General features: G+C 36.9%; 1 protein-coding gene across 6 annotated transcripts in view; it reads right to left on the bottom strand.

Moving 5' to 3' along the window:
* C1GALT1 (core 1 synthase, glycoprotein-N-acetylgalactosamine 3-beta-galactosyltransferase 1) overlaps window positions 1-13,402 on the bottom strand; it is a 49,915-nt gene that overhangs the window by 35,373 nt on the left and 1,140 nt on the right. For 3 of the 6 annotated variants that reach the window (XM_055589808.1, XM_055589810.1, XM_055589811.1), the window contains exon 3: window positions 12,000-12,150. The exons of the other annotated variants lie outside the window; for them this stretch is intronic. The gene's annotated coding sequence lies outside the window, so the exon portion shown is untranslated. The remainder of the gene's footprint in view (window positions 1-11,999; window positions 12,151-13,402) is intronic. 6 annotated transcript variants of the gene reach the window in all.

Here is a 13,402-nt window from a genome sequence, read left to right as displayed (position 1 = left end):
TTTATATATAATATTATTATAGTTTTGTGCTTTAAAAAAAATCTATCCTAAAAAAAAGCAACTATATATATATATATATATATATACCAAAATGTTAAAATTTTCTCATTTCTAATTTCAACTCTAATTTCTAATTTCAGTGGTGGAATTAGTGGTAACTAAGACTATTTTTCTTTCCAAAATTTTTCCAAATTGAGTGAGATGAATTTGAATACCGGAGTGATAGTGATAGCCATTCCCTTCTCCAGGGGATCTTCCCAAACCAGGGGGCAGATTCATCACCATCTGAGCCACCAGGCAAGCTCATACATTACTTGTGCAGTTCTCAAAAAATTTAGTCTCAAGATCCCTTTAAACTCTGCATCATGGAAGATCTCAAACAGCTTTTATGTGGGTTACATTTATAGATTAGATTTGTATTAAAAATTAAAATGAGAATATATATTAATTCATAAATAGTAGTGACAAATCCACTACCTGTTTTATAAGTTATGTTTACAACTACCTGCTTACAACTTATTTTATGAAAAAAAAAATTATATTTTCTAAAAAACTTATTGAGAAGAGTAGCATTGCTTAAAATTTTGTAAATCTCAGCATCTGGTTTAATAGAAGACGCCTGGATCTGGAACTCCATATCTCCTTCTGCATTCAATTTGCTGCAATATCATATATTATGTAGCTACTTAAATAACCAGACTGCAAACTTATATAAGAATGACTGAAGAAAAGCAAATAATATATTGATATTAGTATAAATAGACTGACTTTATCAACCTCCTAAAACAATATAAAGGACTTCACTTTTCCTGGACCACACTTTGAGAATTAGTTACTGCATTATTTTGAAAAAAATTCTTTCTCTGCAAAAATACTGAATGGTGGCTGGTAGCTTGCTACATCATGAAACAGAGACTTAAGAGTTCTGATTTCTGGGTGAATAAAACTCAAAAAAGAAGATGCTGTATTCAACTTTCCTTCTTGACTCAGAGAGTAATGTTTAAAGTAAGCCTTTTTCCTTAGTTCGATGCTCTTTTCATTGGGTTTAGATTTAATTCTCTTTGAGTTACTGGTAGTTATACTCAGGCTTGGAAATCCCAGTCTGAAGGTTAGTCAATAAGTAGAACAGATGTGAAATGAAATCTGTATGGCACTCTTTCCCCTTCTCTTTTTCTTCAATTTGATATAAAGCAGTATAATATAGCACTAACTTTGGGTATTACAGAAATCACTAAGGATGCAAAAAATATCTGTGAAACTCACAGAACAGCAAAAGGCATTCTCACATTTTGATCATTTAACCTAGAACTGGTGGGAACATTTTTTTAAACGTAGAATTACACTTTGAGATTTACACAACTTGATTTTTAACATGACCATGAGGTTTTACGAAATCTCTGGGAGGCACTACTGACTGAGTACCTTTCAATTTGTCAAATACTATCCCAGGAACTAAGGATTCAGTCATTGGTATATTTTCTCATGTTCACAGAATGTAAACTCCCAGAAGGCAAGAAATAGCTTCCTACCTCTCAGAGTTGCTGACTAAGATGCTTTTCACAAGACAGTGGTACAAAACATATCAGCTGATTTGAACTGAGAGGGCATGTCCTTATTCATGCCCCAAGTCCACAAACCTGATCATATTTCCACATCTATTTTATACTCTGTGGACACTTTTATCCCTCCATTCCTTGATAATTTTCCCTTGGGCTCAGCTCTTTTATTGCTCTTTCCCAACAACTAATAAAGGTTTCACATAGCAGTCTTATTCTTTAAAAAATGTTTCCCAATGCCACAGGATCATGCCCATACTGCTTACTTGGTGGACAAGATCTAGCTCTAGTTTACCTAAAGCCTATATTCAGACATCCTCCAATCTGCCATGGTCTTTCATATGGATGACTTTGGGCTTTCTATTCTTTCTGCCTGGAGTGCCTGCCTCAGTTATGTCTACCAGATAAATGCAGGATTATCTTTCATGGTTACCTTGGTTTCAGTACTTTTTATGACCAGTCTTATCCATTGCCCATGATCAAATTAACTGCTCTTCAATCAAATGTTTTCTTGTTCCTTCATTCACATCTCCTGCTATATACTTACACTGCATCACAGTATGTATGTGCATACATGTATGTATGTGCATCTCTTTCCTCTAGACTATACATTCTTCAAGAACAACAGCTATGACTCTTTTATCCCTATCTCCTCAGCATCTAACACATTGCCTGGCTTATAAAATGCAAACAAATGTCTGTTCTAAGTGTGTGTACGTGGGAGGCACAGTTGTTGTTGTTTAGTTGCTAAGTCATGTCCAATTCTTTGTGACTCCATGGACTATAACCCGCCAGGCTCCTCTGTCCATGGGATTTTTCTAGGCAAGAATACTAGAGTGAGTTGCCATTTCCTTCTCCAGAGGATCCTCCCCACCCAGGGATTGAACCCACATCTCTGGTGTTGGGAGGCATATTGTTTACCACTGAGTCACCAGGGAAGACTGTGCAGTTGAAATTATATTTTCCAAATAGGTTATCTTCATCTATACTACCTAATTTACTAAATACTAGGTTGGTGCAAATGTAATTACAATTTCAGACTGTGAATTTTAAATCATTTTGACTAGGCTCAAACACATTATTTATTAATCAAAATAGGAACCATTACAATCAACACATTTTTGCCAACAAGAAGTAAGTTTGTTCACTCCTATAGCATAAAAATCCATGTCTTGGAATTCGAGGAACTCTTGGAACACATTTTCTGCATCCTGCTGCTTGTGGAAGCATTTTTCCTGCAAAAAGTTGTCAAGATGCTTGAAGAAGTGGTAGTTGGTTGGCAAGACGTCAGGTGAATGTGGTGGATAAGGCAAAACTTAGTAGCCCAATTCGTTCCACTTTTGAAGTACTGGTTGTGCGATGAGCAGTTGGGTATTGAGGAGAAGAATGGAGCACTTTTTGTTGACCCATGCCCGCTGCAGGCACTCCAATTTTTGGTACTTCTCATCGATTTGCTGAGCATACTTCTCATATGTAATGGTTTCTCTAGGATTCAGAAATCTATAGTGGATCAGACCAGCAGCAGACCACCAAACAGTGACCATGCCCTTTTTTTGGTGCAAGTCTGACTCTGGGAAATGCTTTGGAGCTTCTTCTTGGTTAAAATCACTAGTTGGTTGTTACTGGTTGTCATATAAAATTCATTTTTCATCACACATCACAATCTGATTGAGAAATGGTTTGCTGTTGCATAGAATAAGAGAAGACAACACTTCAAAACAACAATTTTTTGGATTTTTGGTCAGCTCATGAGACACCCACTTATTGAGCTTTTTCACCTTTCCAATTTGCTTCAAATGCAGAACCACAGAATAGCTGACACTGAGTTCTTCAGCAGCTTCTCGTGTGGTTGTAAGATCAGCTTCAATGATGCTCTCAGTTGGTCACTGTCAACTCCCGATGGCCGGTCACTACGCTCGTCATCCTCACGGTGCTCGCTTCCCTGGCGAAACCGCTTGAACCACCACTGCACTGTACGTGTGTTAGCAGCTCCCAGCCCAGATGTGCTGATGCTGTGAGCAGTCTCTGCTGCTTTACGACCCATTGTGAACTCAAATAAGAAAATCGTTCAAATTTGCATTTTGTTTAACATTTCTATAGTCCAAAATAAACATAAAATAAACAGTAAGTAATAAGTCATTAGCAAAAAAACATAAAGTGACAAATGCACATTAAAATGATGTGTAACATAACCACATTTATTCAGGATGTATTCCAATATCAAATGGCAAATTTTAACAATGCAAAAATTGCAATTACTTTTGCACCAATCTAATAAAAAATCATATAGTCCCATCACTTGACACTTTTATACACATATAATCCAAAGTTTATGAACTAGACATATAGCATGAACTATATATTATTTTCTTTGATGTGTATTCAGCTTGTACAAATTATAATAGAAGTACATATTATCTGAGAGATAGACTAAAATATTTTCTATTAGTAATTTATTAAAACTACAGAAATAGAAAATATTAACAAATAGCCTTCACTTTTATTTTAAAAACTATTCCAATTTCAGATTCAGAAGATCAAAAGTGAAAATACCTTTTTTGTTACTTTTCAATGAGAACATTCATATTTTTTGCATCTTCAGCAGAAATTAAAGAAGACACAAACAGAAAGACATCCCGTGTTCATGGACTGGAAGATTTAATATTGTTAAGATATCAATACTATTTAAAGTGATCTATAAGTTCAATGCAATTTGGATCAAAATCCAATGTTGCTTTTTTAAGAAACAGAATTACCCATCATAGAATTTATATGGGATGTCAAAGTACCCCAAAGAGCCAAAACAATCTTGAAGAATAAAACTGGAAGACACATACTTTCTAATTTCAAAACATACCAAAAAGCTACAGTGATCAAAACAGGGTGACACTGACACACAGCCCAGTGGAACAAAAGAGAGAGCCCAGACATAAACCCTCACATCCACGGTCGAAAGAGTTTTGACAAGAGGGACCAAGTCCATTCACTGGACAAAGGACAGTCCGTTAAACAAAAGGTACTGAGAAAACTGGATATCCACACACTGAAGAATGAAGTGGGACCCCTACTTTACACCATATACAAAAATTAACTCAAAATGGATCAAAGACCTAAACTAAGCCCTAAATGTATAAAACTCTTAGAAGGAAACATAAGACAAAAGCTTCACAACACTGGAGTTGGCAGTTATTTTTTGGATATGACATCAAAAGTGCATGCAACAAAAGAAAAGGCAGTCAAACTTGGCTTTATAAAAACTTAAAACATTTGTGCATCAAAAGGTATTATCTATAGAGTAAGAAGGGAATCCAAAGAATGGGAGAACATATTTGCAAATGTATCTGGTAAGGGATTAATATCCAGAATATATACAGGACTCCTAAAACTTAACGATGACAACAAAAACACAATTCAAAAATGGGCAAAGGTCTTGAATAGATAACTTCTCCAAAGAAGATACACAAATGCCAATAGGCATGAACATGTTGAGCATGAAATAAAATGCTCAACATCACTTACCATTAGGGAAATGCTAACCAAAACCACAATGAGATACGGCTTCACATCCACTAACGATAGCTACTATCAAAAGGAAAAGGAAAATAACAAGTGTTGGTGAGGATGTGGAGAAATGAAAATGTTTGTATGCTACTAGTGGGAATGTGGAGAAGGAAATGGCAACCCACTCCAGTGTTCTTGCCTGGAGAATCCCAGGGACGGCAGAGCCTGGTGGGCTGCCGTCGATGGGGTCGCACAGAGTCAGACATGACTGCAATGATTTAGCAGCAGCAGCAGCAGCAATGGGAATGTAGAATAGTATATCAACCGCAGGAAAGAGCATGTGGAAAAAATTAAAATAGAATTACCACATGATCCAACAATTCCATTTCTGGGTATATGCTCAAAAGAATTCAAAGCAGGGTCTCAAAGAGATATCTGTATACCCATTTTTATAGCAGCACTGTCATAATGGCTAATATGTGGAAGCAACCCAAATGGTTGAATGGATACGCAAAATATGTTATATATACCTGACAGAATATTATTCAGCCTTTTAAAGTAAGGAAATTTTGACATATGCTACAACATGCATGAGCCTTCAGCATATTATGCTAAATGAAAGAAGCCAGTCACAAAAAACCAAATACTATGTAATAATCTCACTTATATGAGAAACTTAGCTAAAATCATAAAGACAGAAAGTAGAATGGTGATTACCAGGGAATGGTAGGAGAGGAGAAAGTGGAGCTACTATTTAATGGGTATGAAGTTTCAGTTTTATAAGATGAGAACTCTGGAAGATGGTGGTCATGGTTGGCACAAGTTAAATGTACTTAACATCACTGAATTGTACACTTAAAAATGGTTAAGATGGTAAATTATACATATATATAATACTGTCCCAACTAAAATATAAGATATTTAAAAGTTAAATAATGTAACTGAAAAGTTTGGAAAAATAAACGTGTGAGTAAGGACTTCCCTAGTGGTCCAGTGGTTAAGACTTTGCTTCCCAATGCAAGGAGTGTAGGTTCAATCCCTGGCTGGGGAGCTAAGATCCCATATGCCTTGTGGCCAAAACCCCAAAAAACATAAAGCAGAAGCAATATTGCAACAATTTCAATAAAGACTTTACAAATGGTCCACATAAAAAAAATCTGAGGAGTATACCTGGGAAAGGGGTGTGAGGGTGGACTAAATCTAGGCAGATCTACTTAAGACACAAGATTTTTAAAAATTAAATAATGTGGTAAAAAATATTTTATATGTTATTTGGAAAAATAATCATGCGAGTATAACGTGGTAGAGTAATTAAAACAATTTGATATTCTGGCTGAACAGGCACATCAGTATACCTGTGGATTGGAAAAAATGTTTTTAATGCTTCTATTAATTCATACTAAAGACATACTGCTGTGAAACCTTTTTTCTCTACAGACTGCCAGAATTATTTGAAAGTGTTATCAGTGAGACTGGAACACCCCATCTTGGATGATGAATCATTAATCAGAAGCAGCCTCAATTTCCAACCCAGAGCTTCAGATAAGGGTTTCCCAGACACAACATTCCACACATTCATCTTAACTTTGTAGTCTCCAAGGAAACGGGACTCTTAAGTCTGTTTCTCAGCCCAAGCCTGATGTTAATTAACCCGGTACACAGTCTTGCTGTGCTTTAAACTTATCAAATATTGCTTCATTTAAATTTTGTCTAAACTCCACCCCTCCCCAGAATGCTATAATAACACTATCCCTTCTGGCAGTTCCTCTGGTGTGTGATCTCCCTCTCAGCAGCAAGTTAATTAACCTCACTTTGTTAGCCTAAAGATATATATCCCTGGTGGTCCTTATCAGACTGAAATAGAGTTTGTTAAAAAAAGAAAAAAAAAAGTACATATGGAAATTTAATGCATAGTACACATAGCATTTCAAATCAAGAAAAAGATGGCTTATTCAAGAAAGGATATTGAAATAATAATCTTCTGGGGAAAAGATAAAAAAGCAACCATCTGGATCTCCACCTATTTCTTTCAAATTCTGTTTCTAAGATTTCAATACTTAAAAAAAATGAAATTCAAACAGAACTAGAAGAAAACATCTTTTTTACATTTTTATATCATGAACCAATTTTTTCAAATCCCAAAAGGTAAAAATATAGTAAAAGTGTATGAGGTTATTCATTTAATTAACTGGCAGTGAAACTGCTAGTTGAAATGTACGTTTTGTATAAAATGTTTAAAAAAATCTGTACAGCAAAAAATAACAAAAACCATCATGAAAAAGATAATCGACTTAATGTAACAACAGTTAAAAAAAAGTAAAGGATTTGAATGAAAAAAAATACAATGGTCAAGGATGTTCACATTTCACTCGTATTACAGAAATGTAAACCTCAAATGAAGAGATACTATTCTTAACCTATCAGAATGGCAAAAAATGTTAAGCTTAGTAACAGCCAGTATTGACACAGACATGAGAGAAAACTGACGCTCCTATAATGTTCCTCAGAATACACATACTTACTGTCTTTTTAGAAGAGCAGTTTGACAGTATCTGTAAACTTTTTCAAGTGTGCCTTGACACATCATTTCATGATCAGAAATTTTTCTTATGGACACAAACACAGAACTGTGCAAAGATATTCATGGCAGCCATAGCCACAGATGTTTGTTGATGAGGAGCTAGTTTAAAAAAAATATATGGTACATCTCTACCAGAGAATACGCTGTAGATGTTAAGAACAATGATTGATTTGCACTAATTAGGAAAATCTTGGTACATTTGGCAATTACAATTTTTTGTTAGTAAAGTATTGCTAATATACAGGAAACAAAACAAACCCAAACTGAAAACATAGATTAAACATACATATACACACATGTATATATATACATACATACACATACATACAGAAAAGAGTATGTTTTCATTCCTATCTCTACCCCAGGTTCTCATCAAAGGTAACTACAGTTGACCCTTGAACAACATGGATTTGAACTGGCTGGGTTTACTTTTATGCAGATATTTTTGAATAAAAATACTGGAAAACTTCTTTGGAGACTAGTGACAATTTGAAAAATTTGCAAATGAACTGTGTAGGCTATAAATATTAAAAAACATTAATACAAAGAATGCAGAGTTCCAAAGAATAGCAAGAAGAGATAAGAAAGCCTTCTTCAGCGATCAATGCAAAGAAATAGAGGAAAACAGAATGGGAAAGACTAGGGATCTCTTCAAGAAAATCAGAGATACCAAAGGAACATTTCATGCAAAGATGGGCTCGATAGAGGACAGAAATGGGATGGACCTAACAGAAGCAGAAGATATTAAGAAGAGATGGCAAGAATAAACAGAAGAACTGTACAAAAAAGATCTTCACGACCCAGATAATCACGATGGTGTGATCACTCACCTAGAGCCAGACATCCTGGAATGTGAAGTCAAGTGGGCCTTAGAAAGCATCACTACAAACAAAGCTAGTGGAGGTGATGGAATTCTAGTTGAGCTATTCCAAATCCTGAAAGATGATGCTGTGAAAGTGCTGCACTCAATATGCCAGCAAATTTGGAAAACTCAGCAGTGGCCACAGGACTGGAAAAGGTCAGTTTTCATTCCAATCCCAAAGAAAGGCAATGCCAAAGAATGCTCAAACGATGGCACAATTGCACTCATCTCACACACTAGCAAAGTAATGCTCAAAATTCTCCAAGCCAGGCTTCAGCAATATGTGAACCATAAACTTTCGGATGTTCAAGCTGGTTTTAGAAAAGGCAGAGGAACCAGAGATCAAATTGCCAACATCTGCTGGATCATGGAAAAAGCAAGAGAGTTCCAGAAAAACATCTATTTCTGCTTTATTGACTATGCCAAAGCCTTTGACTATGTGGATCACAATAAACTGTGGAAAATTCTGAAAGAGATGGACATACCAGACCACCTGATCTGCCTCTTGGGAAATTTGTATGCAGGTCAGGAAGCAACAGTTAGAACTGGACAGGGAACAACAGACTGGTTCCAAATAGGAAAAGGAGTTCGTCAAGGATGTATATTGTCACCCTGTTTATTTAACTTATATGCAGAGTACATCATGAGAAACGCTGGACTGGAAGAAACACAAGCTGGATTCAAGATTGCTGGGAGAAATATCAATAACCTCAGATATGCAGATGACACCACCCTTATGGCAGAAGGTGAAGAGGAACTCAAAAGCCTCTTGATGAAAGTGAAAGTGGAAAGTGAAAAAGTTGGCTTCAAGCTCAACATTCAGAAAATGAAGATCATGGCATCCGGTCCCACCACTTCATGGGAAATGGATGGGGAAACAGTGGAAACAGTGTCAGGCTTTATTTTTCTGGGCTCCAAAATCACTGCAGATGGTGACTGCAGCCATGAAATTAAAAGACGCTTACTCCTTGGAAGGAAAGTAATGACCAACCTAGACAGCATATTGAAAAGCAGAGACATTACTTTGCCAACAAAGGTTCGTCTAGTCAAGGCTATGGTTTTTCCTGTGGTCATGTATGGATGTGAGAGTTGGACTGTGAAGAAAGCTGAGCGCCGAAGAATTGATGCTTTTGAACTGTGGTGTTGGAGAAGACTCTTGAGAGTCCCTTGGACTGCAAGGAGATCCAACCAGTCCATTCTGAAGGAGATCAGCCCTGGGATTTCTTTGGAAGGAATGATGCTAAAGCTGAAACTCCAGTACTTTGGCCACCTCATGCGAAGAGTTGACTCATTGGAAAAGACTCTGATGCTGGGAGGGATTGAGGGCAGGAGAAGAAGGGGACGACAGAGGATGAGATGGCTGGATGGCATCACTGACTTGATGGACTGAGTCTCAGTGAACTCCGGGAGTTGGTGATGGACAGGGAGGCCTGGCGTGTTGCGATTCATGGGGTCGCAAAGAGTCGGACACGACTGAGCGACTGATCTGATCTGATCTGATGTAATGAATACATAAAATATAAATACTAGTCTACCCTAAAGGTGAGTGATGCTTAATATAAAATTAAAATATATTAGCTTTCCTACTGTTTCATAACTTTGCTTTCAAAGAACTGCATTACCATATAGGTACAGTATGCACCCCCCCAGTCTCTCCCCTGCTTATAATTTATGTTTCAGCAATTCTGAACTATTTACAGTTCAATAAACACTCAATGCAGTGAGCTCCTCTATTCCCACTGTCTTTTCCATCTATACAAAACACCCTTCCTCTGCTATCCATGCCCCAACCTCTGTAAATCCCATTAAGCCAATGTTTCTTAACCCTGACATAACTGACATTCTGAGCTGGGTAATTCTCTGTTGTGGGGGTGCCGTGTTCACTGTAAGATGTTCAACAGCATCCTAGGCCCATACTCACTAGACATCAGTAGCACTCCCCCTAGTTGTGATTCAAATGTCTTCACATAGTGCCAAATGAATGTATAAAATATATCTAGATTATATACTAGTCTATTCTTACACAGGCAACTAGGTTCAACCTGGCATCCTACTCCTGCACTTTTCTCTTGCTCTCCTAGTATTTGGTGTTTGCAGGTTAAAAAAGAACAAATAGAAATTTCAAAAACTTAACCTATTACTATCTGCTCCTTGCTGTGTTCTAACTTTGGACTCTCTGCTGTTCCTCAAATACCTGAGTGTCCTTATACTTGCTGTTCTCTGTTGGGAACACAACTCACCCAGATACTCACATGGCTTACTCCCCAACTCCTTCCGGCCTTTACTCCTGGTGGGGGGGTGGGGGGGCGTGTCTTCCTGAGCCACCCTATTCTTACTGACAGCACCTATTAACATCTAATATATTACATATTTTACTTACTCATCTTGATTATTGTCTCTTTTCTCCATCTCGATCAGTGGTTCTCAAACCTGAGTCTACACCAGAATCACCTGAAAAGCTTGTTAAAAGAATTTCTGAATCAACAAATCTGTGGAATAGAGCCTAAAAATTTGCATTTCTGACAAGTTCCCAGGTGATGCGGAGGTTCCAGGGACCACAGTTCGAGAACCAAGGTTTTAGAACATAAGTTCCATGAGGACAGAGATTTTTGCCTACCTAGCAGCAGTCATTGTTTTATTTCTATGACCTAGCATATAGTAGGTACTGAGATAGGTAAATGAATTTAGCCTGTTCTCAATGCCCTCTCTGATTTGGTCTGCTATATGGTGCCAAAGACTTTCCAGGTGGTGCTAGTGATAAAAGAACTCGCCTGCCAATGCAGATGTTAAGAGATGCCAGTTCAGTCCCTGGGTTGGGAAGATCCCCTGGAGGAGGGCATGGCAACCCACTTCAGTCATCTTGCCTGGAGAATCTCATGGACAGAGGAGCCTCGTGGGCTATAGTCTAAAGGGTCGCAAAGAGTTGGACATGACTGAAGCGACTTAACACGCATGCAGCAGGGTGGACTCTAATTCAATATGACTGAAGTCCTTACAAAAAGGGGAGAACACCACATTAAGAGAGAGACATACAGGGAGAACGCCATGTGACAACAGAGGCAGAGGCTTGTGTAATATAACTTCAAGATGAGGAGGGCCAGTGACACACAAAGCTAAGAGGCACAGAACAGATAAAATTCCCCAGAACGTAGAGCACGGCCCTGTCAACACCTTGATTTCAGACCTGTAACCTCCAAAACTGTGAAATGATAAAGTTCTGTTGTTTTAAATAACTCAGTGTGTTGTACTTTGTTATAGCAGCCCTAGGAAGCTAACACAATGACCAAAAATGCAAATGACTCTATCAAGTTGTATATAGTTTCAAATCTGCCAATTATCCAACTTGCACCAATTTAAATATTTTAACATGTAGCTTTCATTGTGAACTAATCAGATTTCCTGTTTCAGAATCTCCCTGATTTAATATCACCTCTCTCTGCCCTCAACATGTCCTTTCAATGTGCCAGGTAGCTCACACTACAGAGTCTAGATCACTTACTTGGATTTTCTTTTTGGTTTCTTCTACCTTCCTATAGGCTACCCTATTTCACATATAACAGCTTCTTTGTACTTTTTTCTTCAAGGGACGCTTCTTATTTTCACACATTATAGATTTTGGCCTGCATTTTCCTGTAGGACATCTGAATTAGCTGTAAAATGAAAATTTAAGTATATATTTGATACTCATTTAGATTCCAAGATAAAATGCTAACTTCTCTTTCATGGAAGAATTATGCATCCCCCCACCCCCTTATTTTAAAAAGAATTTTGCCATATTCCTTCCACTTTGCTATAGTTTGTATACTACCCTCTTTACTAAAATCTCAACAAATATTATAAAAGTAACATGGTTGTATCGGGAAGCTTAAAATTTTAAGTGAATCAGAATTAAATTTCAGCATCAAGCTGTCCATTTTCCATTTAATGTTTATAGGTGCACTGTCACAAGAATTCCAATCAATGATTTCTCCACACTGAGACTCTAAAATCACCATGGTCCATGGAGTGTATAAGTTGTATAATGCAATTTTTATGTGAGTGAGCACAAGTCAATACACAAATAGTAGTACTGTATATACCTAAAAGGCACACTTTTCTATTTCTATGACTAGGTGATCATTAATTGATATGTACTCCTAAATGACTTCGTGATAGTCTAATAATTTCTGGATACTGAACTTACTCAGAAATACAGACTAGTACAAACAATACCCGCCAAAAAGCATATCTATCTTTAAATGAATAGTACCCACAAAATATTTTTAAAATGCTGAACCCAAAGTAAAAAGATACAGAAAAACACAAATTTCACGGAAATTTAAGAGAAACATCTTAAATGGTTCTCCACCGTAACTAAAAAACCACACACTTTTCCTGTGAAGAATTTTAAGTGAGTCATACTTTCCTTACTAAATCACTGTCTTACTTAACATATGGTAAAAAGAGTTAACTGTTTGGTAGCTTGAAACTTTACATTCAATTAAACTGTACATTAATATACACTAAGGCTGGCAGAAAATGAAATAAATACAATTACTATACACAATACTTAGAACACACATCACGTACATAAGGCTCATTTGACTTATCTGATAAAAGTGTAAAAGTTAGTTTTACCTCCTAAATACTCAGATTCCCACCCTCTAAACTAACACCAGAATTAAATAACTTGAAGTTACCCAGGCAGAGCTATCTATATTCAGTGCCCAACTTCTGGTAAATGAACACATTTCTGTCCGTTTCACATTGGCCTAATTACTCACTCTATTGCATTAAAGTTCTAACTTTTTAACTAAGTTTTAAAACCACGATGAAACCAATTCATGGTTAGGATAATAGTGTTCAATCTGAAAAGCTCTAAAACGATATACCACAATAACTACAAGGCACTGAGAGAACTAG

The sequence above is a fragment of the Bubalus kerabau genome, chromosome 8 (genome assembly GCF_029407905.1).
Source record: "Bubalus kerabau isolate K-KA32 ecotype Philippines breed swamp buffalo chromosome 8, PCC_UOA_SB_1v2, whole genome shotgun sequence".
Classification (NCBI taxonomy): domain Eukaryota; kingdom Metazoa; phylum Chordata; class Mammalia; order Artiodactyla; family Bovidae; genus Bubalus; species Bubalus kerabau.
This window is presented reverse-complemented; position numbering and strand designations above follow the sequence as displayed.